This window comes from Hylobates moloch, unplaced genomic scaffold (genome assembly GCF_009828535.3).
Source record: "Hylobates moloch isolate HMO894 unplaced genomic scaffold, HMol_V3 SCAFFOLD_14, whole genome shotgun sequence".
Taxonomy (NCBI): Eukaryota; Metazoa; Chordata; class Mammalia; order Primates; family Hylobatidae; genus Hylobates; species Hylobates moloch.
Window position 1 is genome coordinate 42990648 of NW_026652289.1, and position 10799 is coordinate 43001446.

Sequence of the window (10799 nt, forward strand, 5' to 3'; positions counted from 1 at the left end):
CTTGACATTACTACTTGGCTATCTAATAGAAATCTTAAACAAAACATTTGCAGAACCGATTGTTTATATTGTCCCCACCTGCTCCAAACCTATTAAACTCAGTTTTCCCCATCTCTGTTGATGGGGAACTCCATTCTTCCAATGGCTCAGGCCAAAAACCTGGGAGCACTCCATGATTCTTGATTTTTCTCCCATCCACCACCTCCAATCCATCATAAAGTCCTATTGGCTCTGCCTTCAACATATATTCAGAATCTGATCCTCACCACTCTCAAGTCTAGCACCCCACATAAGTCATCACTAGCCCTCACTGAGAACTGCAACAGCCTCCTACCTCATCTTTCCCTTTCCACTCTTGCCCTCCCCTTCCTATCCTCCCCCACAACATCCCAAACTGTTTTCGCAAAGTGTAGTAAGAGTGAGACCTTCAAAATGTAAGTCAGATTATGCCACTAACTTCTCATTTCTCTCAGAGAAAATTCCAAACCCCTTATCATGAACTAAAAGGCTACAGGTTCTGGGCCTTGAGCAAGTCTCTGACTATTTCCTAACACTCTACTCATTCCTTATTATGATCAGTCACACTGGCCACATTGCTGTTCCTTAGCAATGCCAGACATGCTTCTACCCTGGCTCTGACTCTTCCTCCCTCTTCCCTCTGGAAGGTTCTTCCACCAGATACCTGCATGGCTCACCTCCTCACATATTCAAATTATCACCCAAATTTCATCTTCTCAATAACACCCTTACCCTACTTCCGGAATTTCCAAACTCTTTTCGTTTCATTCTTTTGACAACATTTATCACCTTCTAGTAATCTATATGATTCATGCATTTATTGTGCATTGTATATTGGAAATTTAACATGTTTTCTTTTTGCATTTTGAGACAGAGTCTTGCTCTGTCACTCAGGCTGGAGTGCAGTAGCGTGATTTCGGCTCACTGCAACTTCCGCCTCCTAGATTCAAGCAATTCTCCTGTCTCAGCCTTCCGAGTAGCTGGGATTACAGGTATGCACCACCACACCTGGCTAATTTTTGTATTTTTAGTAGAGACGGGGTTTCACCATGTTGGCCAGGCTGGTTTCAAACTCCTGACCTCAGGTGATCTACCCGCCTTGGCCTCCCAAAGTGCTGGGATTACAGGCGTGAGGCACTGCGCCCAGCCAGATATTTTACATATTTTCTAAGTTGCATGAAAACAAGGATTTCTGTTTTGTTCATTGACATATTCTTGGCCTTTAAAACAATAGCTAGCATATAGTAAATAATCAACATTTATTTGGATCATTGACAAATATAGGACACAGGTGATTTTATTGTCTTCATGTTTTAAACATTTCTACTTTACAAATTATCTTGGATGTATTATTTTACTACCTATGCAGTAAAAAAAAAAAATGACAGATTAAAATTAAGATTTTTAAACTATTAATTCTAGCTCAAATATGGTTGATTGTTATATAAACCAATTAATGTTATATAAATCAATTAATTTCCTAAACTTTCATTTGTATATTTTAAAAATGGGTTTTAAAATGTTAGCCTTTTATCTGAGCTAGAGAAGATCACATAAGAGAAGACAACAATATGTTCAAATACATTAAGTCATACCAGAATAAGGAAATGTCATGACACTTTAAAAAACTAAGAAAAAAATTAATTCAACTCTTCCTGGATAACTAAGTGTTGATTTTTAAAATATATCTTTTAGAATGTATTTTCATATATAATTTAAGAATGAACACGTATAACCTAATTACTCACCACCTATCAAACACATGTGAAGGCAGAATCGTTCCATTTTCTCAACATTATTTAGCGATGAAAATAATGTGATCAAGGTCATAGGACTGACTAATGGCAAAATTGAGATTGTGACCCCCTGACTTTCAGTCCAGAGCTCTTCCTATAAGAGCATACAGGATTCTGTGGGAAAAAAGTTATTTATAGTGGGGCAGAGTATATATTGTTGAAGTATACTCAATAACTTAAAAAAAAAGAAAGAAGTGTAACGCAAACTCAGGGCACAGAGTCTTGAGTGTGGGAAGGGAACATGAGACACATCCCTTTCCTCTCAGGTTAGGCAGGGAGTCAGGAAAAGTAAACAGAAAGATGAGGATAACAGAAACAAAGAAATTGAAAACAAAACCTTTTCTATGAGAAGAGGATAAATGAGACTGGGAAGTACTCTCAAGTTCGAGAAGGACTGTCTAGGGTCCAACATTCCTATTTTCAGGAAACCTGCTAATAGCCATTAAACTGAAATTAACAAAACCAGACACGAGGAAGCCTTCCACTTAGAGCTGTTACTGCCGCCATGCAAATCAGCGTGGCTCTCTGCAGAACCATTTACACGGAATTACCCATAATGCTTGACACCATAATTCCCTTCTGCCCTGATGCATATTCTACTGACAGCATTGGAACTCTGTCAAAGGGAAAAAGTAAATGATTCAGCAAACTGTTGATGTAAGACGGGGATATAAACACTCAGAAATTCTGCTACATGCCAAGATACACTCCCAACCTGGCTGGGAAAGACAGCAGGGATATTACATATTCAGAGGAGTTATACAAAATGTTCCCGACTCAAGCCGAAAACAATGCCTGATTGACATGTGGTCAGAAGTCAAGCTTAAACCTGAAAAGCAAGCTGAGGAATTTGAGGGTTTTGTTTTGGTTTTTGATTTTGAACTCTGTTGTCCTAATGTTCTATGGCCCAGAATTCTATCTGCTTGAAACGTTCAGCTTATTGGTGGTGCAGTAAAAATAATACGGATTTAAAAATTAGAAAACCAAGATTGTAATGCAGGCTCTGACATTTCTAACTCATTCTGTGAACTTGGACTGAGTACTTGACCTCCTTGACATTTCTAAGATTACAGAATCTGATTAGTTGATCACTGTAGTTTCTATCTACTCTAAAATTCTAGGATGTCTTAATAGCTTTTACCTTTCTCAATTGTCAGTCAACAGTGTCCTTGTGGCCTTCAAAAAAGGTGCACAGGAGACGGTCAGAAGACCTAGATCACAGAGTCATCAGGGCCACACTCTAGGCAATGTGCCAAACTCCACTGAACCTCAGTTTCTACATATGCTAAATAAAATCACAACAGAAAATCTACTGCTCAGTTATTAAAAATTAGGATTAAATAGCAATGTGTGCTTATCTTCCCATTTTTTATTTTAAAATATTTCAGCCCCCACAGAAAAGCTGAAAGAACAATACAATGGACACCAACCTGTCCTTCCCCAATTTTTAACATTTTGCCACACTTCCCTTCTCTCTTTTTACGCACACAAGTATATATGTATGTATATTACTTTTACCAAACTATTTTAAAATAGCTTACAGATCCTAAAACATTTGACTCCTAAATGTATCATGTCATCTAAGATCAAGAATATTCTTCTATATAACCACACCATTTCACAATAAAATTTTAACATTAGCAATATATTAACATGTTGATATTCAATTTTTTTCTAATTAAATCATATGCTTGGTCGTCAAAGCTTCTCCATTATTTTGTTTTTGTTTTTGCTTTGGGGACAGTCTCGCTCTTGTCACCCAGGCTGGAGTCCAGTGGCTTGATCTCTGCTCGCTGCAACCTCCGCCTCCTGGGTTCAAGCGATTCTCCTGCCTCAGCTTCCCGAGTACCTGGGACTACAGGTGCATGCCACCACGCCCAGGTTTTTTTTTTTTTTTTTTTGTATTTTTAGTAGAGATGAGGTTTCACCATGTCGGTCAGGCTGGTCTCAAACTCCTGACCTCAGCTGATCCACCTGCCTTGGCCTCTCAAAGTGCTGGGATTACAGGCGTGAGCCACCACGCCCGGCCACTTCTCCTTTAATGTAGACAAGCTCTTCAGCTTTTTGTTTGTATGCTTTTCTGGTCTTTCATGATATTGATTTTTCTTTTTTTTTTTTAGTTCAGGCCAATTGTTTTATAGAATGTATCACACAAAACACATGACCAAATCTAATGTTGAATGAAAGATGCCAGACACGAGGCATTACAAAAACAAACAAAACTTATCTATGCTGTTAGAATTGAGGATAGCAATTACCTGTTAGGGTTAGTGACTCAATAGAAGCATGAAGCTGAGCTATTAAGGTTGTAAGTCCTGCTTAGGTGCTGATTATGTGAGTGTGTGCTCACATATTACATATGAAATCAATTTTTTTTTATTTATTTTGTAGAGACAGGCTCTTGCCTTGTTTGCCAGGCTAATCTCAACTCCTGGCCTCAAGCAATCCTCTTGCCTCAGCCTCCCCAAGTGCTCCACAATGCCCAATCTGAAACCAATTGTTTAATCAAGCAATTATTTGTCAAAATAAAATGAAATTAAAAATTGAGATAAATATAATTGGAGTTGCTTTAATTCCCTACTTTCACAATATAATGAATAGTCAAAATGTATAGAAATAGTGATGATTAGATTAATATAATATAATCAGCATATAAAGTGAATAGACATACAGTATATTTAATGTTTATACCACTTAAACCTTAAACTAAGTTTAAGTCTCAGAAGAATAGTTTAAAATTTTTTGTTTACTGAGACACAAAACTGCAATAAGTCACCCAAATTAGACATTGTATAGACTGTATTATTTATTCAAGATTAAGTAAGAGTAAAAATAGCAAAAACAACTTTACAAGGTCCTAAAAGTTGAAAGCTGCTCTTCTCTAAGAGTCTGTGGAGTTAAAGACTAAACGCATAATAAAACAGTAAACTATTTAGTTACGTCCACATAACAAATGTAAACATGCATACATAAAATCCTTAAATACTTTGTCGTTAAATAATTTTTATTCTTAAAAATTTAGAAATATAAAGTCAACTTCAAGAAAAAAAGGAGAAAATAATAAAATGCAGTAAAACTGATTTAACGTATTTAAAAATGTCAAATTAATTACTGAAAAATATGTAAACCAGCAGATATAGTAAGTAAATCTAAGAATCAGTTCTTTTTAAAAAATAGAAAAAAACCCAAAATTAAACAAGTCCTATAAACCTAATTAAGAAAAAAAGAGAAGTTAGCGATAAGTTAATATTCGTAAAATTTCTTTCAAAGTACTTAAGCCAAATTAAGTCCTCAATATTATGCATATTCACAAAGAAAATCAAGGCTATGGAAGCAAATATAGGAGCATATAGGAGATTAAAAATAGGAGAAGAGCAAGTAGAATGCTGGCAAACATGTTTTAAAATCAGGATAAAATAAATGTTATCTTTGGAATAGATATAAATTACAAAACAGATTTCATAAAACATATGAAACCGAAATTGATCAATAAACATGAAAAAGTATGTGACTAGATATATATTCTAGGACTATATATGTTAGAATATATATGTGTGTACTTCTCAAAATAAAATACTTCTATTTTATATGAGCTTATAAGGAGCCAGCCCATCTTTCTCTTCGTGAACAATGTACTACAAAATGTGATGCCTGAAATTGCTGCAGCCGTTTTGCTTCCACGCAGCAAGCCAGCCTAAAAAGTTTGTCACCCCAGAAGTCAGAATTGAGATGTAAAAAGAAACCAAGTCATTGATGTCATACAATCATTGATTTAAAGCAATCTCAAAACCCCAAACTCGCTCCACCTCTTTATCATCCTGGTATATTAGTACATAACCACATTTATTTTAACAGTATGAGTTAGTTTTTCTAGCATGTGTAATATTAAAATAAAATAAAACAGTTCTCCTAAAGCACAGAAAAAGATGGTAGCTACCCAGTGCTCTTGGTAAAGGTAGCACAACACTAATCATAAAACTTAAAGAAGAAAATAAAATGAAATTGCTAACATAGATGTGAAATCTTAATAAAAACTAAGCAAATAGAATCAAAAGGATGTAAGGAATAATTCACAATCACTAAATAGGATTTATACTCAGATTGTAAAAGTGGTTTAATTTCAGTAACATTAAATATTAATATATTTCGTGATAAGTAAAAATTTTAGAAAATACTATCCCAATAATTTCAGAAGACAAAAGTTGCATGTTGCTTAAAATTCTTAGTAAATTAGAAATATGAATACTCTTTAACACAATTTTTTTAAAAGAATTCACTGTAAACTAACAGCCAATATCTTGCTATAGTGAAACACTAGAAGAAAAAAAATGATAATGTAATATCTATTAATTACCATATCTCCTCAATTCTTAAACACTTAATTGTAAAGCCATAAACTATTATCTCTAAACTATTAACGGTAAAAAGAAAAAGACAGGGAATGAGATGCATGACAATAAATTTAGCTACTGAGTAAAAGATATATTTCACTTTAGGAAGGCTAACATGCACGGCAGATCTCATTATTGTTCCAAATTCTTCAACCCTTCTGATTATAGTTTTATATAGCTTACATGCATACCTGTTTCCATATGGTTTTACAGCCACCACTAGAAACCCAAATATATTTCCCTGTTTGAGGTTGAGCTTGTGTGATTTGCTTTGGCCAATAGATTATTTGTGGACATGATGCAAGCAGTCATCAAATGTGCTTGTAAGTATGACTAGTCTACTCTTAACACTTTTGTCATTACCACAAGAACAAGTTCAAGGTAGCAATCACATAATAAGAAAAGACATATGGAGCAGGCTTGAAGTCCTTTCACAGTCTGACGTAGACCTGCCCACCCAAGCCTAGCCTAAAGCACAACTGGCCAGCACATCCATGAGCCTGAAAATGAACGCTTGTTGTTTAGGTTACTGAGTTACAGAGTAGTTTGCTACACAGCAGCGCTGCAAAAATAGTTGACTGATAAAAGCTGTGGGTTTTTTTAGGTCTTTTTTTAAAATATAGAAACGGAGTCTCACGATGTTGCCTAAGCTAGTTTCAAACTCTTGGCTTCAAGCAGTCCTCCTGCCTCAGCTTCCCAAAATGCTAGGATTACAGGCATGAAATGATACAAAAATATACACAGTGTGGTTGCATTTATATAATGTCCAAAGACAAGAAAAACTAAAACAATATATTGATTAAATATTAAATATATACAATTCACAAATTCAGGAAGAAAATTATTCTCACAAAACTCAGGAGAGTGGTTAACTGGGGGAAATAAAGGAGAGTTGTGTGACTGGGGAGTTCACATGGGGGCTGCCAGGTAACTACCAGCATTGCTTTTTTTGAAAAAAATTGAGTGCTAGGAACTAGAGCTTTCATTTTATCCAATATTCTTTAAACAGCGCACATATATTCTATACATTATTTGTATATTGTTTTGTGTATTTTAGACTTTCATTTGTGCATAAAATATTTTACGATAAAAATAAGTGATCACAATTAATAATTTTTGGAAAATAGTTCAATATAGTACACTAGCCTGAATCAATATTACTTAAGAAATTAATATATTTAGATGTCAAAAACATCTTATACAAAATCTTAAAGGCAAACAACTGCAAAGTAATTGCAATACGATAGCCTAAAGGTGAAAATAAGCTATTAAAGATCTTTTATCAATTAAAAGGAAAACATTACGACTCATTCAAAGTCAAAAGGGCAAAAGAGGTAACTAAGCCATTCACAGAAGAATAAATGTGAATGGCCAAAAGGCACATAAAAAAAAATCAACCTCAGTAATTAAAAAATAAAAAAAAACTAAATGTGAATATTTTTGTATCAAATAATCAGAAATTTTAAATTAATATTATTCAATGCCACTGAGGGTGGGATAAGAGAGGCAATCTTCTAGACTCTTGGAAGGATGTAAACTGGCTAATTCTTTTCAGTAAAATGCCTTGCCAGATTTATAAATGTATTTTAAAAGGTCATACCATTGACCTACTAATTAAACTCTTAATTCCTAAGGAAGTAACTAGAGCTGTAGACAATGACTTATTACCAAATCTTAATTGGAATCTTATTCATATTAGGAAAGAGACAGAATCTTAGATCTTCAAAAAGTAGAGAAATGGTTAAACTTGTTATTACATATATTTGAGTGGAATATTATTTTACCAACAAAATAATAGTTTCAAATGTATTTAATGACATAGGAAATTGCTCATGAGAGTATAAACACAGCAACACATAAAATCTTTATATCCATAACTACATATACACAAATCTATGTATGCATGTATTATATATTAATACACACAAGGATGGAAAGAAATGTGGTAAAATATTAACAGTGGTTTCTTCTATTATCTCATTTCTATTTCTAAATTTTATAAAATATATCTGATTGCTCTTCCAATCCGAAAAAGTGTAACATTTAGAAACACTCATGCCATAATATGTGATATTCTCACTCTATTATATTTATAATTGTGGATTTTATAAGCATGGGAATGATGCATAAATATATCTTTGGAAAGAATTTGTCTATTTTGATGAGCTTAAATCCTGATGGTCTAGGTGAAGCATTCATCTAGGAAGAAGCCTATTTTTGCAGATGGTGCATAAAAGATGTGCTAGAGGATGACGATGATGGAGCCGATAGTAACAATAATAACTATGACGTGTATATAGAGTGTTACAATTTACATTGCACTTTCAGACACATTATCTCTTTCAATCACACCAGTCCACTGGAAAAAATGTCACAGCCCAGTACACACACCATCCGTTCAGCAAACCTCGGTCCCATATATGCTGTTGGGAAATACAAGAAAGCAGAAGATAAGGACAAGCTTTCAAGGAGTTTGTAGACTGGTTATAGAGATAAAAACCTGCACTCAGAAAACGTAATATGATGAGGCTGAAAATATTAATATACATGGGTTTCCCAGCTTTCCTCCTTCCTTGCCTGCTAAAGAGAACTTGCTTTTCCTGCTCAGGTCATTGCTCTCCTCCACTCCCCCAAGAGGGATCAGTAGTTGCCAGACTATTTCTGTGCTGCAGCTAGACTTTGTCAGTGGACATCTGTCATCTAGAGATGGAAGAAAGGACAAGAGACCCGGGAGGCTGTATGGGGGAGGTAGGAAGAGAGCAATTTCAGAGCAACCCAGGTGTAGTTTATGAGTTAAGTAGATAGGAGGGAAAAGCTGGAATTTAGAGGAGATGTGGTACAGAAGATGCATGGCCCCCATAGTATTTTAAAGAAACAGTAGTAAATAATTCGAGTCCACTGAAATCACATTTAGCCACCAGACTCTTTCTTTGACCACCACATTAATCTAATCCTGGATCAGAGTTACACCAGAGTAACACTTGGGAGTTGCTGCTATGTAGAAGTGAAGGTACTTACCAAAGAAACTCCTGCTCTTCCTTCACTGTACCACAACAGTTTTAATATTTGCAAGCAGATCTAGTGCAAGGTCATTGTAGTAGGCAGACTTCCAAGATGACCCTCAGTGATCTGTATCTCCTGTATTTGTGCCTTTGTGTAACAGCCTCTTCTTGAGTGTGGGCTAGAACTAGTGACTGGCTTCTAACCAATAGAATACAGTAAAGGTGGCGAGATGTCAATTCTATGGTTAGGTAACAGAAGACTGATTTCCACCTTGCTCATTCTCTATTGCCTTCTTGCTTGCCTAGATGGATGAAGTGAGCTGCAGCATCAATGAAGCAAAAGGCCCACCTGGCAAGGAAGAGCATGGCCTCCAGCCAACAGATAGTAAGAAACTGAATCCTGTCTACCAGCATGGAGAGAACTCAGAAGTGGATCCCTACCAAGTTGAACCTTGAAATAACTACGATGGAGCTGACACATGGATGGTAGCCTGTGAAAGGTCCTGAAAGCAGAGGCCCAACGGAGCCACACTCAGACTCAGACCCACAGAAACTATGAGATAATATGTGTGGTGTTTTATGCCTCTAAGTTTTGCAGTGATTTGTTACTCAGCAATAGCTGACTAATACAGTCCTATGTTTACCTCTTCTTTCATTTTCCTCTTTCTCTCAGAAGTTCCTCATCTCCCCACTAGGTCCTCCTGGCCTCCTCTTAAGGCAAGTTCTCTATTTGGATTGCTTAGACACTGAAGCTGCATGTGAAGAACAAAGTGTGGGGCTGACAGGAGTCTTGGAGATAAAGGAGAATGCTGCCTCAGCTGTGGCCATCCACAAAGTCAAAAGACCCCACCAGAGCAACTGCTTGGTCCTCAACACTCACTACCCACACCTGCTTCCCCACAAGATAGAGTGACAATATGATGGCAGCCCGAATGCAGCACCCCTGGTCCTGAAATGGACCAGGTGATAGAGATGCAAGTGAAAATGCAGCACATTGCTTCCTTGGAGGATCATTACAAAGAGCCAGATCCCACACCATTGTCATTGAAGTATTCATAGAAAATTTCAAAAGGCCTATGAAGACATTTTAAAGGCACATCCATCTGGTCACTACACAAAACAGAATGATACCAACTGCTGTATTGCAATATTTCTTTAACTTGACTGGGCTACCAACTGCTACTATCTTGAATAGCCCCTTTAAGGTGGCCACCATTGTAGGATTTTTTTCAAAAGGGCAGGAGCAGTTCTGGGTCTCTAGCCTGTGCCAAGTTGAAAGAGGATGAGAAGTAGTCCCAAAGTATGAAGTATAAAGGATTTCTTTTCCTGTTCTTCCTCTGAGGTCCTATCAGGAAGCAAATACACAGTGATGGAAAAAACAAGAGAGCCCTGAGGGGCAGAAGGATAGAGAAACTAGATTTTCTACCTGGTAAAACAAATTGCAAGTTAATATTTTCCAAACACCATCTCCCTCTTTGATACTATAAAGAGCACAGATCAGGCAGAAAGCATGTCCACTGCCTCAAAGAACTTGCAGTCTCATGACAAAGTTCAGATTACAATATAAAAGCAAACAGTCTGGTGTGTTCCTT

At 36.2% G+C, this 10799-nt stretch overlaps 1 protein-coding gene across 1 annotated transcript in view; it reads right to left on the reverse strand.

Annotated features, from left to right (window-relative positions):
* The window catches only part of AGBL1 (AGBL carboxypeptidase 1), an 825749-nt gene that overhangs the window by 266159 nt on the left and 548791 nt on the right, over nt 1-10799 (reverse strand). The gene's annotated exons all lie outside the window — the stretch shown is intronic.